Source organism: Phoca vitulina, unplaced genomic scaffold (genome assembly GCF_004348235.1).
Source record: "Phoca vitulina isolate PV1807 unplaced genomic scaffold, GSC_HSeal_1.0 scaffold5, whole genome shotgun sequence".
Classification (NCBI taxonomy): Eukaryota; Metazoa; Chordata; class Mammalia; order Carnivora; family Phocidae; genus Phoca; species Phoca vitulina.
The window spans coordinates 71,886,529-71,901,248 of NW_022589708.1; the positions used below are offsets into that span (position 1 = coordinate 71,886,529).

Genomic DNA, 14,720 nt, shown 5'->3' on the forward strand with positions numbered 1-14,720 from the left:
GGAAGAGTGTCATCCTTATTTAAAAAGAATCCAAAATGCAAATATAAAATTAGGTATGACCATGTGAACACACTACTTGCTAGTGGCCTTCCCAGGGGGCTCAGAAGAAGCCTTCGTGAGGGGCCCTGAAGCTTAAGATTCATTAGCTTCCCAGTAAATCCACCTCTGCTGGGAGAAATAAAAGACTACAGCGGTTTATACGGCAGCATTAAAATCTCTAGAAAACCGCTAAGCATAACAGCATTCTATTACATCAGTCCTCTAGATGCTATTCTTATCTCTCTTTCACAAACCTCCATCCCTGCCGTTCCCACTAATTTGGCAACAGCAATTCATTATAAAAGTACATGTGCTGGGCTGGGGTTGTGCATCCTTCCCCTATTTGGGCTCTAACCATCTAGTACTGTGTCAATTATGTAATAGCCAAAACAGGGAGTTTAACAGAGTACAAAAAGCATAGTCGTCGTTCTTACATAAGCCTTCATAAACCATCCATAAGAGCTGAATATCTGGAATTACATAAGATAGAAAACACTGAGTCAGCAGCCAGGTCTATTTCCAACCTTGAAAACAATGAAAAGCTTTTTGCACTTCATTTACTAGTCTACATTAAGTTTTTAATTAGATTTTTTAATAAGACTTGATTATCTTTTCGTGCACACAGAAGGAATAACCAGACACTACTCCTCAACTTCACTCTTACCTCGGCGCAAAGAAATGTCCCACTTAGGACTTCTCTATGTACTTTACAGGGAATTATGGGTCCCTGATAAACAACAACGATTTCTGCAGGCTTAAAAAAAATCATCGAGGAAGATCTTTGGATACAACACAAAAGTGTACACGCTGTAATTCTTCGACACATCTTTCCAATACCATTTTTCTCTCCCCCAATTTTCAACCACTTATTTTAACTTACCTTACACCCCTGTAGCCACACATTGGGCTACAAAGTGACTAACAGAAACAGTGCTATCCCCGGGGTCTCTGTGCAGCCCTGGCTGCACGTAAGAATCACCAAGAGAGATTTTAACATTACATATGCCTCAGCATCACCCCAAGCCATGATATATAAATTGAAAACAGAAAGGAATACCGAGGTGGGGGCACAAGAGGGGGTGCCTACACGTCAGAATTTCTGATGTTTTCTACTTTTATCTTCTTCTTACCTGAAAAAAAATAACCATAAATACGAGTAGCGGTTTTATTGAGGGCAGGGATCTTTAATAACTGATAGCTCATAATTACTAAGTTTCCATCAGATACAAAAAGAAAATCATTCAATAGTTTGAAAGCCATACTATGGGATCTTTTTTATCTCTATCAATCAGTAGTCAAAAATTTCCACCAAGTTTCTTAATAGCCTTTACAGAATCTATTTTATTTTTTAATGTTTTGCAATTCTAGTAAGTTCAGAGAAAGGGCCCTATATTATCTTAAAGGGTACCTCAAGCTAAGACCATGCTTCTCTTCAAATAAACTTTTGGTCTGAAAATATAGTTCTGACTTACCTTCAACCCTTCTCCTCAGATACTCTTGTAATCACTTTTATAACTTTACCAATGAGCAAATATTTCTTAAAGCACTTATATAACAGAGAGTACAGGCGCCTTTGGTACCCTGCCAAGAGTACTTCTTTCCATGTTTGTATTTAAAATAGAATGGTAGTAACATCACTTGTGTGCCTGAAATTCCTTCTGTACACAGGCTCAGAATGAAAAAAAAAATGGATGTAGCAAACCGCTTCACTGCTTTACCATCATAAAGCTCAAAGGAAATAACACATTCCTACTAAATTAAGACGAAGACACAGAACAAATTATCCAAAGCTGGGGCGGGGGGGGGGGGGCGGGTGGAAGGATTCGACTCAACTAACCTACCACCCCTCCCGAAACAGAAGATGTTTAACCTAGCAGCAGCGAAGGCGCCAAATGAGCTGCAAAACCTCAGCCCAAGCAGGTGATGTGGGCAGGAAAGACTAAGTGCTATGATGACAGAAAAGCCAAATAAATACTGCGCTGCCCTGAGCCCGGCGGCAGTGACTCCCTAACTCCGTGCACCTGCCTGCGAGCGGGTTCCAGAAGGCAGGCTGCGGAACCCAGCCCGGCCCTGCTGGACCGCGCAGAAGAGGATTCGCTCACCTGGGTGGGAAAGAGCCAAGAAAGAGGTCCAAGAAGCCACCACTGCCCTCAGTGAGACTCTCATCCCGGACCAGGTTCCGACACGCTTCCTCTTCCTCTTCCTCCTCCTCCTTCAGCTCGAGTTTTCTATTTACCGACAGGTCTGGACTCTGCTGACCCGCCACGGAGGTCCGCAAAGGGGGGGCCCGACAAACTTGCCAAGAGAAGCCAGCGGAGGCGGCGCAGCCAGAGACGCCTCTGCACCTGCGGCGCTCTCCCCCGCGCCGTCACCTCGCCGCCCACGCCCGCCGCCGCGCCCGCAGCGCCCGCTCGGCGCCCCCGCACTCACCTCGCGCAGGCACCGCCCAGGCCGCCGCCCCCGCTCCGGGCCACCGGCGCCCGCGGCCGGGGCCCGCCGACAGCACGCCCGGGCGCGCCCCTGCTCGGCCGCCGCGGCCGCCGCTCCTCCGGCCGCCTCGCCCGGACAAAGACGAGCGGCGGGGCGCGCGGCGGCGAAGCCCGAGCGTCGGAGGGCGCCACACAACCCGGGCGCCTCGCTCGCGAGGTACGGTCGGCGGTGACAGCCGCCGGGCGGCGAGCGGGCCCGCACGGGAGGGCGGCGCGGGGCGGCAGAGGCGCGCACCCCCTCCCGGCCACCCTGAGACGCACACGCCGGGCCCGGGCACCTCCTCCCGGCCCGGCGCCCCGCAGACCGCAGCCGCGCCGCCGGGGAGCCGCAGCGCCCTCTGCCGGCCGCGGGGCCTCCGTGCGCGCGCCGTCCCGCTCCAGCTCCCGGCAGGCCCGTGGGCCCCGCACGGATGGTGGCCCCGCTGCGCCACCGGCGGTCCCCGGGGAAGGAAGGAATAAGACTGAGGGGCGGGGGCTGCCGGGGAGGGGGCTTCGAAGAGCGGGATCTGCTGTTTTTCACTTAGGACGGAAGAGGGAGCGGCTTCGAATTCTGTGCAGCAGGAGGAATTTGGGGTCAGCAGTGGGAAAAACTTGGAGGGCAGTAGGATTCCTGATTCGCGAGAAGCCCAAAGTTCATCTTTGGAAATGGCTGCAAAAAAGGCAGGCGTTTCCTTCTAGAATCAGGTTTTCTGTGCCTAACACCGTTCGTAGGGTTCTAGAGAACTTGACCGCTCTTATGAATAAACACATTGACTTTTCACATTGACCCCTCCAGTCCTACCTGAAATGCTTCCAGTTTCCCTAAGTAATGCACCTAGAAGGTTAGAAAAGGCAATCGAGATCAGAGAACTCCCTCCGGTTCAACCGCAGTGGAATAAACGCTTACCAATATGAAAATGAAACGGTGATGCTGGCCTTGTACTATTGAGGTGCTAAGAGGGTGTCTTTTTCCAACTACCATGTTAAGCAGTGTTTTATACAAGTTAACTTCTTAAACAAGCTGAACTACTTGGTGAAGGGAAATCATGAACTAGCACCTTTTCTCCACACTGTCTTTTGAAATCATTCTATCAGATCTCCCTTCCCCTCTGGAAGAATCTAAGACAGTCACCATAGCTTTTCTTGCCACTGTTAGGTGTTAATAAACAGACTGATTCTCCAGTGTTAAAAAGTCCAGTCCAACCCAAATCAAAACTTAGTCTCACTCCACTTAAACCTTCCCCATTCCCCTCCCAGCAACCACCAGTTGGGTATGACCCAAACTGAGAAGCCTGCGTTGGGAAGGGAAACATCTTCTTTGTTCTACATCCTTCCAGCCAGCTCTGTGAAGGCTGGTTCCGCCAGGACAGCAAGGTGGGGAAACTCTCCAGGTCAGTTTCTGCTCTGGTCGTCCACCTCACACAGATCTTCTGTGGGATCACCATGCTCTGGCAGGCTGACCTAGCTAGCTAGCTTCCGCCATGCCCATGCTGACCCACAGAAAGCACCTGGCATTTTTGCCCACCAAGCTAGAAGTGCAGATCACTGCCACTGCAGTGTCTTTCTCTGGTCATAGTCTCTGATGAGTGTCTCTCCTTGAAGCTTCTAATGTAGGATGCAAGGAGTCATCTCTAGGTTCAGGCATGTTCCCAACCCCCAAGTGAAACATACCAATTTCTCCAAGTAGTTCTCCAGAAGCATGCCTTTCTTTGCATCAAGTGGCTGAGTACTCCCCCCACCACCACCTCACAGCACCCTGTAATTCTCATTGCCAACCTTCACCCTGGATCACTGTCCCCTTTCCTTAAATTTGGGCTGAAAACAGCAAAACCTATATTCAGTAACTCCTACAAGGATGGTCCAATGCTTCCATTTAAAATGTGGAGGGCGCCTGGGAGGCTCAGTCGGTTAAGCATCTGCCTTCAGCTCAGGTCATGATCCCAGGGTCCTGGAATCGAGCCCCGTGTGGGGCTCCCTGCTCAGCAGGGAGTCTGCTTCTCCCTCTCCCTCTGCCCCTCCCCCCATTTGTGAGTTTTCTGTCTTATTTTCTCTCTCTCTCAAATACATTTTTTTTTTAAATCTTTAAAATGTGGAGAGATCTCTCTGTCAGCCATGGCGGCGTGACACTCATATCTTCAGAGTCTAGCGGACAGCCTCCTGCTATTACACCTTCCGATCTACCACAGCGCTCACACCAAGGTCATACATCCTGCTGCATGGCGGGGCGTGGTGGCTGCACCAGCACCGGGCCATTTCTGCCTGATGGAGGACTGATCTAATGCGCAGCCTCTGTTCCAGAACTCCCCCTCACCCTGCCAAGGCTCTCTCAGGACAGCACTACACTCTGAAGCCCCTCACACCTGTCTCCCCCCCTTGTCTCTCTCCTGCATCTCCTGCAGCAGTCTGAAGGCTGTCCTCACTTATATGCCAACCTCCTCCTCCCTCCTGCACCACCCTGGACAGGGGTTTCCTCAACAGCTCTTTGACTTCTAATCCTTCTTGGCATCTGTTCCTCACAGGTCCCAAACTGGGACAGGATGGGAGGGTAAGGGAGCTCTCTGGAATCTCTTTCATGAGGTCTCCCAGAATTCCTAAAAATGGAACAATATGCATGTGCAGGCTGGTACAAGCAGGCTCCAGCACACCACGCTGTATGTGGTCCAGAGTTCTACCCTCATGACCTAATCACCTCCCACGGGCTCCACTTCCAAATACGATTACATTGGGGGTGAAGTTTTAACACATGAATTGGGGGGGACATGAACATTCAGACCACAGTAACCGGTTTGCCATACAGCAGAACATTATTAGGGTTCAGTGCCTGTGAAAAGGGAAGGGAACCAGGATTGGACAAAGAGAGTAATCAGATTGCGACTAAAGCCCAACAAAGCCTCCATCAAACCCTGGGGGAGCTCTGGAGCACATACAGAGTGCGTGAGCCTGCTTGTACCAGCTCACGGGCGCAAACTGTTCCATTTCCAGGAATTCTGTGAACCAGTTGTTACAGCCATTATTAAAGATTAAATTATAGGGGCGCCTGTGTGGCTCAGTTGGTTAAGCCTCTGACTCTTAATTTCAGCTCAGGTCATGATCTCAGCATCCTGAGATCGAGCCCCGCAGCAGGCTCTGTGCTGAGCATGGAGCCTGCTTAGGATTCTCTCTCTCCTTCTCCCTCTGTCCCTCCCCACCCTGCCCTCTCTCTCCCTCTCTCTCAAAAAAAAAAAAAAAAAAAAGAAAAATTAAATTATATAAACTTACAAGGGCGCCTGGGTGGCTGAGTCAGTTAAGCGTCCACCTCTTGATTTCAGCTCAGGTCATGATCTCAGGGTTGCAAGATGGAGTCCCACATCATACGTCGTGCTCAGTGGGAATTCCGCTTGTCCCTCTCCCTCTCCTGCCCCCCACCCCCGCTCATGCTCTCTCTCTATCTCTAAAGTAAATAAATAAAATCTTTTTTAAAGAAAGATAAAATTATATAAACTTAAAATTTTATATATACTATATTAAAAACAAAGTTAATGAATGCTCATCACTTCCATGACTTTGCCACACGTATACATGTTCTTGAGTTTATTTACAGCTAGCATATCTGTAGGGTAGCAGTGCTATATGATAGTGTGCTATTGGGGATCTCTTTCCAACTCCCACATTTAGTGGTATCCCTTTGGAAGCTTGAAATCATCGAGGGTGACATTCACACCACAGAAATGGGCAAACAAATCAGGGTTTCCCACCTACCCTTGAGAAGCCAAACGTTAAACATTTAAGAGCACACCACTGCGTAAATGACATGGTCAGAGTTGTCCCAGAGTAGGCTAAATGGCCAGACTTTCATGTCCCCACCTGTCTCAGTCACTGAAGAAGGTGTGCTCTTGGGCCAGAGGGCTCTCTGCAGGCGCTGAGGGAGCCAGCCAGAGGCAGCCGCTCACAGCCTCCCCAGCCACTGAGGCCCTTCGTGGAAGGCGAGCCGGGGCCACCCATCTCTGTAGCCTCCACAACTGACATAAGGTCAGTTAGCGTATTTTCTTACTAATTTTAAATACTTGCTACTTCCGTAGTTGTGTCCGTTTTGTTTCCAATATTGTGTAGATGTGCCTTTTTTTCTTAGTTCATTCTGCCTAAGGTCGGTCTCCATTTTGTCTTTTTCAAGACACCTTTTGACTTGGTTGACTCTACTGCATTTTACTTAAAAATTTTTTTATTGTTATGTTAATCCCCATACATTACATCATTAGTTTTAGATATAGTGTTCCATGATTCATTGTTTGTGCATAACACCCAGTGCTCCATGCAGAACGTGCCCTCCTCAATACCCATCACCAGGCTAACCCATCCTCCCAACCCCCTCCCCTCTAGAACCCCCAGTTTGTTTTTCAGAGTCCATCGTCTCTCATGGTTCTTCTTTTACTTAAAAATTTTAAGTTCTGCTCTGATTATTATTATTTCCTCTCCTCTGTGCTCTTTGGGTTTATTCTATTGCTCTTTTCCTAACTTCTCAAGCTGAAAGCTTAGCTCATTGATATTTTCAGTCTTTCTTTTTTCAGATACATTGCCCACACATTTTTACGTGTCGTGCTTCTGATCAGGACCATTAAGTCGTTAAGTTCTTAATTTCCATTTGGATTACTTTCTTGACCCATGAGTTTTTGAGAAGTGTCGTTTTACTTTCCAAATATATGAAGCTTTTCTAGATAACTTTTTTCCTATTCATTTCTAATTTATTTGCATTGTGCCCAGAAAACATGTCCTCTTTGATACCAACTCTTGAAATTGATGTAGACCTAATGTGTAACCTTTCCATAAATACTCGATGTTCTTCAGAAGAATGCATATCTTCTAATTTTTAGGTTCAGGTTTCTATGTATGTTCACTGGGTCAAGCTTTTAAATTTTGGGTCCAAATATTTTATATCTTTTCCAATATTTCGTCTCCAAGAGCTCTCAGTCATTGAAGGGGAGTATTAAAATCCCCCACTATGATGCTGAGTTTGTCCATTTCCCTTTACAATCCCATCAGCTGCGGCTTTATGTATGCTGAAGCTACGTTATTAGAGGCAAATAAGTTTCAAAACATTAGACAGCCCTAGTAAATCATACATTTTAACAGTATATAGTGATTCTCTTTCTCCCTAATACTTTTTACCTTAAAATATATTTTCTTCTGATATAAACATTCTTCTGATATAAATATTGCTATAGAAGATTCCTCTGGGTTAATAATAGCCATATATCTTTTTCGGTGTTTTAACCTTTCTGTGTTGTCTTGGGTGTGTTCCCTATAAATTTGCAATTTCTGGTTATTTCTAGTCAATCTGACAACATCTGTCTTTTCAGAAATTGCAAATTATTATGCAATTATATCATTACTTATATAGTTGAAACTATTTCTGCCAAGAATCTGTGCTTTTCATTGATCTTGATTTTTTTTTTTTTTTTGCATCTTCTTTTTTCTGCCTCCCTTAGATTGATTGAGGGAAATTTTTCATTGTTTTATATTTCCTGTTATAGAAGTCATACACTCTATTTTTTTTCTTGTAACACGTATAGATAACTGGAAATTCTAACTTTTTACATCTCTGTGCTTCTCCTGAACAATAAAGGACTTTTGAGCACTTAAACTCCATTTATTCCCTGCCCATATGATACCATGCAATATTTCAGTGGATTTTTTTACAATGCAGATTAGACAGTGTTGTTATTATTTTATAGTCAGTGTTTGCTAACCAGTCCTTCTCGAATCTCAAATCTTCCTTCTGGGATCAATTTCCTTCTTTCTGGAGTACATCATCAAGAATTCCTTTGTGAATGCTTATTGGCAATAAACACTTCGCAGTCTGGTTTCCAACAGACATCTTTATCTCATTTCCATCCTTGCACAGTTATTATTCACACCTACAATTCTAGGTTAACAGTTACTTTCTCTCCGGGTTTCTGTTGCTGCTATGGTGAAGCCAGCTACCACCCCAGTTGTTACTCCTTTGAACATGACCTCTCTCCTCTCCCTCTACTTTTAACACCTTCTCATTGTCTTTGTTGTTCTGCAGTTTGCTTCTTTATGTCTAGGTGTGGCTTTTATTGTTTTCTCTTGTTTGTGGTTTACTGTATCTCCTGCATGTAAGAATTTTGTCTTTTACCAATTTTGGAAAATTCTGCAATACTATCTTCTAATATTGATTTGTCCCTATTCTGTCCTTCTGGAATTCCAATTGAATGCATGTTATACTTTCTTATTCTAGTGTCTCTTAGTCTGTTCTTCTTACTACCCATTTCTTTTCCTCTCTGCTCTCTCCTCTCAATCCTTTATAATTCCTTCACACCTCTACTCCAGCTCAGCAGTTTCTCATCAGTAGTGTCTGTTTACTAGTTTCATTCTTTAAACTTTTCTTAATATTCTCTTTGGTTCTTTTTCATTTCTTAATGTTTCTGTTTTTATTTCTTCAAATTCTAGTCAGTTCTTTTTCAAACGTGTGTGTCTATTTTTATAATCTTTTATTCTTTTCTCATATTTTCAATTCTCTGCTTATTTTTAGTAAACCTATTAAGAACACTTCAATATTTTTTACATTTGATTATTCTAATACCTGAAGCCCTCAGGGGTCTATAATATTATTTGCTTTTTCTGTTCACTCTCACTGACTGTGGGTGATTTCCTCCTATATTTGATAATTTTTTATTTAGAAATTGTACTTGGTTTCCTTCTGGATTTCTTTTATTGATGAGTGGGTCTTTTTACAATGAGGAAGCCCTTAGAGGCTTTATGCAGAGGTCTTAGTTCCAACATCTCCTGTCTGAACAAAACCTAACCTACCACTTCCAAAGGAGTCCAAACCCTAGTTTGCGGGCAGCCTACTCATTTGCTTACCATTGAGTACTTGCTTACCATTCTGGCTTTGGTCTGTCTTCTTCCCTTAGTCCCTGGTCTAGTTCTCTTATGCTCCTATGATCTTAACTGTGCACTAAATTAGGTTATTATGGCCCAGGTTCTCCTAAATGCAAGACACAAGGGTCTTATGTGCAGGTAGTTTATTTGGGAGGTGATCCCAGGGGACAGCAACAAAGAGACCAAGGAAGGAAGAAAACCAACATTAAAGCCCATTATTAAACAACATAAATAATAACAAAATTGCTCATAGAACAGATTGTGGTTGCCAGGGGTGGGGGGTGGGGGGGGTGGAGGAAATGGGAAAAACGGATCAAAAGGTACAAACTTCCAGTCATAAAATAAATAAGTCCTGGGCATGTAGTGTACAGCATGATGACTACAGTCAATAATACTGTGTTGTATATTTGAAAGCTGCTAAGAGAGTAGATCTTATAAGTTCTCATCACAAGAAAAATAAGTTGTGTAACTACGTGTGGTGATGAATGTATAATAACTAGATTTATTGTGGTGATCATTTCACAATATATACAAATATTGAATTTTAAAAGATTCATTATAGAGTTAGTCACTGCTCCAGAGGACTTACGCTCAACCTTTCTGGGTTCTTATAAAATGCATCTGAGCTATGTCTCATGGTACCACTCATCGCTCTCATGCTTTCCATTAAGTCCAGTCGATCACAGCATTCCCTTCATGGTGGTGGCCGGCAGTAATCTCTATGAAGATTTAAGACAAGTCAGTTAGTAGAACAAACTACGGTCTCTTCTGTTGCACCTGTTTCCTAGAAGGTCACCGATAATTAGCATCTTCCTCCTCTAATTCCCATTCCAGAGTTTCTTTACTTCTGCTAGGACTTTGACCAGGCTAGGTTGCTTACATGATAGGGTAACCCTGACTTTCCTCCCTAAGGGGCCTGACCCTTAGTTGCTTTGCCCATGTGAAGCCATGACTGCTAGAGTTGCCCACTTGTTGTTACTGCTGGGCATGAATGCACCAAAAGATGCCCAGGGAATCCCCTGCATCCCAGGCATACTCCCTTGTGCCCGCACTGGGCAGCAATAGTTCTAGCTCCTTGTGATAACCATAATCAGCGTCTCCTGCCAGAACAATAACTCCTTCCCTTACCTGCTGGTCTATTGCCATGAGAATCTCAAAGTGACAAGATGATAGTTGTAGCTTCAAGTTCAGTGGCACCACTGCAGTGAATCAGGACCTCAAATCCCTCCAGGAAGCACAAATGATGAGTGGGTCACTGAAAGTGTTGGTAAGAGGGTCTAGTTCTACTTCTACCACATGGTTCCTGGACTGATGCACTCTGGCTATTGATCACGCAGTACCACCCATAAACCAATCACTTAGCACATGTACCGCTGTGAAAAACTACAAAATGAATGTGTGTGTGAGTGTGTGTGAGTGTGTGTGTGTGTGTGAGTGTGTGTGTGTGTGTGTGTGTGTAAGCTATTTTTCTGTTCAGGCTGAGCTGAGAGCTGACTTTGGAAACCAGCCTGGGGGCAGCAGAAGGATGGTGTAAGTGGATCTTGAGGAGTCCAGCATAATTCTGTGAGGCATTTGCCCTAGGTGAAATTTTTACTGGCAATCAAGCAAGCAGAAACTTCTGTCCTCTAGCAAGAGGGAGAGGCTGCTTCTACCAGTCCAGATGGTTCCAGGAAGTCTGGAGATTCAAAAGACTCAATCTTGCCCATGCAAATATCTCTATCTTAGATCCCAGACCCCACTTGTTTCACAACAGGGTCTGACCTGACATGAGAGACCAGTTGAGCCTATGCCTTCAGTCTCCTCTGTCGCTCTGCCACAATCCTCATAATTATTTTTGTTCCAAACTGCTAAGCACTAAACTTACCACATTTCCCATTCTTGTCCACTGCAGGTCAGAATCCTACTTATTTTGATGCTACTGCATGCCAAAATTGTCATTCTCAATTTAGACTAGCAATGGCGCCCTTATTGCTCTCTGATGAAATAGTGGCCCAGCCCAAATTCCATCCTAAAGATCTGCTCACTTCTAGAATTGCACAGAATCCCCTGAAAGCAAAGCCTGGAGAGGGGGGTGGGAGGGAAACTTGTGTCCAGGGAGTTTATTGGGCAAGTGGGGTCCTAAGAATCAGTTATATGGAGAACTGCCAAACACGAAAGGAGAGAAAACTAATAATGAATGCATTACTGAGTTGGCCGCTGCTAAAGGTGAATGGTATTAGATCTTGCCAGGTCTTTCTAAAGAACCTTTTATGGAATGCATCTCAGAAATGTTCTCCTGGAAGAAGAAAGGGAGACTATTTATTTGTTGGCTTTCATTTCCTTTTGGCCAAAGGTGGTCCCATGAGTTTTAACTCACCTGCTCTTCCAGAGTGCACATGTGTGAGAGATGCGATGTTCCTGTAGGTACCCCAGGCCATGATGCGAGATGTTCCTTCAGGGAGGAAAACAAGAGACGCCCAAGGCAGAATCAAGGTGAGGTGGTGTCTGGTTATATAGAAGTAAAGCTGGCCTAAGCCTCGTGAAACTGGTTGCTGCAATAGCAGGAGCAAATGGTGAGACCAAGAGGATCCAGGAGGTCTACAAGCAGATATTAATTCTATATTTCACAGCAGTTTTAAATATCTGAGCCAGTCCTACCATATATCTGGAAGGGAAACAATCAAACGGGTCTCTGTGAATGCGCCTATCAGGGGGACTAAAGAATTCCCACAGTGTGATGGGAAAAGCACGGAATGTGTCAAAAATCAGAAGGTGTTGTATCCAGTCCGACGCTGGCTATACAACCTAAGCAGGTTACTTAGATTCTGGGAGCCATCTAAAAAGGGGAATAATAACAAATGCATAATCCCCCTTATAGCACAGGAATCAAAGAGATTATGAATATAAAAGCATTTTATACTTTGCAAAGTGCCGTAACAATATAATTTATGATGAGTGTAAATATTAAGGCTTATTCTTGGTGGCCCAGCTGATCTCAGCACCCATCCCCCAAAACCATAACTGTGCTGAGTCCTGGATTTTTGATAAGAAGAAAATGACATAGGATAAATGCTTGAGAGAAGGAAAGAAAAAATAATAAACCAGCTATGATGGTATTCTTTAAAACGAAGCAGATGCATTGCAGTGGTGTGCTCTGTCACGTAAAATGTAACCAGGGGCCAGGATGTGGAAAATTTGGAACCTTGTGCTCTGCTGGTGAGAATGTAAAATGGGGCAGTTGCTCTAGAAAACAGTACGGCAGTTCCTCAAAAAAAAAAAATAGAATTACCACATGATCATATGATTTAGCAATTCTATTTCCAGGTATATACCCAAAGAGTTGAAAGCAGGGACTGAAAGAGGTATTTGTACACCCTTGTTCATGGCAACAATATTCAAAATAACAAAAAGGTAGAAAGCCCCAAGTATGAATTGACAAATGAATAAACAAAATGTAGTACATACATATAATAGAATATTATTCAGGACTTTAAAAGGAAGGAAATTCTGACACATGCTATAGCATGGAAAAACCTGGAAAATGTTATAAGTGAAATAAATTAGCCACAAAAGGACAAATACTGTATGGTTCCACCTATAGGAGGTACCTAGAGTAGTCAGATTCATAGGGACAGAGAGTAGAATGGTAGTGGCACCTTCTCTTCTTGTGTTTTCCCCCAAAGTCTGTTTGTCCTCCAATCTGACACTGCTCAAATGATACAAATGGGACAAAAATAATAATTTCTGTCCCTAGACCCAAGATAAATTCCCCCAGGCAATTATATTTGGAATGGCTAAAACAGCAATAAAATAAGAATGGCTGCAATCCTCTTAATGCTATTTGGATTTCTAATACCTTATGAGTCTCTTGAGAATCTGGAGAGAATAAGCAACTTCATGATCTTGAGTACTCCTCTCCAAAAACATATCATTCCATTTTCTTGGGTGTTCTTTAACATCCTCCAATAAGATCTTATGATATTCTGAATATGGATCTCGAACATCTTTTGTTAGGGCTATTCCTCATGTGGCAGGTTGCCAATCGCCTCCAAAAAATTGCATCCTCCTCCTCATGGGCATAGAGCTGTCCAACAATTCTATTCATTCCAGGAGTAATGGTGCAGCTTCCAGGTAGCTCCTACTTAAGGAAACATTGCTTACCCCAGACTCAGCTTTTCCTCACATTGTATTGACCACAACACTTGATGTGGGAGTGGCCCAGCTTTGATCATTCAGGTGAGTACAAGGCTCTCTGGAAGGACCTGGCAACAAGGTGGAAGGACTGTAGATCTCTAGGTGACCTGTTGAATTAGAGCTGTCCCACCAGCCTAGACAAGCTGCACTTAAAAACCTCTCTCATTTAAGCCATGCAATTTGGGGGTATTTATTATGGTGTGCTATCTTTCTTATACACTGTTAGATTCTGTTTAGAATATTTTATTTAGGATTTTTTACATCTATGCTTAAAAATGAGAATGAACTGTAATTTCCCTTCATTCTAGTGTTCTTTTCTTGTTTTGATGCCATAAAATGCATTAAGAATGTTTCCACTCTTCCCATCCTCTGAAAGAATTTACATCAGATGGAATGATCTGTTTCTGGAAATTTAGTTGAACTCAACTATAAAACCATCTGACTCTCATGTTGCTCTTGTTGGGAAGAATTTTTACTATTGAGTAATTTGATTTCTTTAATATTTTCCTTGTTAATAGTAATAAGTGCTATTTCAATGCAGTTTTAATTTCCATTTTTTATGTTACTGAAGAGGTTGATCATCTTCCCCTATTTTATTAATTGCAGGTTTCCTATTTTGTGGTTTACCAGTTTATTTCCTTTTCCCATTGTGATCATTTAGCTTAATTTTACTTTCCCTTTCACTGTGGGTAGAATACCATTCCTTACCCCGATGATGTTGTACTTGGCCATATGACTTGCTTTGCCCAGCACAGTGTTAGCGGACAAGACATAAGCAAGAGGCTTTATGGCTCAGTTGAAAGAGTATGCAACTCCTGATCTCAGGATCATGAGTTTGAACCCCATGTTGGGTGTAGAGATTACAAAAAAATTAAATAAATAAACTTTCAAAAAATAAAAAAAAATTAAAGACAGGGAGAAACATAAAACTAAAAAGGGGGCTTGGTGTTAATAAAGACAGAAGATTTAAAAAAAAAATAAGGACTCAACTTCAAAAGGTTTTAACTGTGCTTGCTCAGATTGGCTGATAATCTTGCACTTTTGTCATCACCATCAGAACCAGCCCTGGGAAATCATTGGTCTTAGAGTGATGACAGACACTTGGAATAGACTTGTACCCAAACTGCATCCTGGAGCTGAGCCCCATGAACTTACACCCTG

At 43.7% G+C, this 14,720-nt stretch overlaps 1 protein-coding gene across 7 annotated transcripts in view; it reads right to left on the reverse strand.

The window, feature by feature from the left end:
• The window catches only part of MTUS2 (microtubule associated scaffold protein 2), a 590,108-nt gene extending 575,705 nt beyond the window's left edge, over nt 1-14,403 (reverse strand). For 2 of the 7 annotated variants that reach the window (XM_032403273.1, XM_032403267.1), the window contains exon 1: nt 2,142-2,412. The gene's annotated coding sequence lies outside the window, so the exon portion shown is untranslated. Of the gene's footprint in view, nt 1-1,511; nt 1,779-2,141; nt 2,413-2,469; nt 2,489-9,975; nt 10,106-11,742; nt 11,918-13,221 lie in introns of those variants that run through there. The other 5 variants (XM_032403274.1, XM_032403270.1, XM_032403269.1 and 2 more) reach the window with 4 other exon arrangements.
• Between the last annotated feature and the right edge of the window lie 317 nt (nt 14,404-14,720).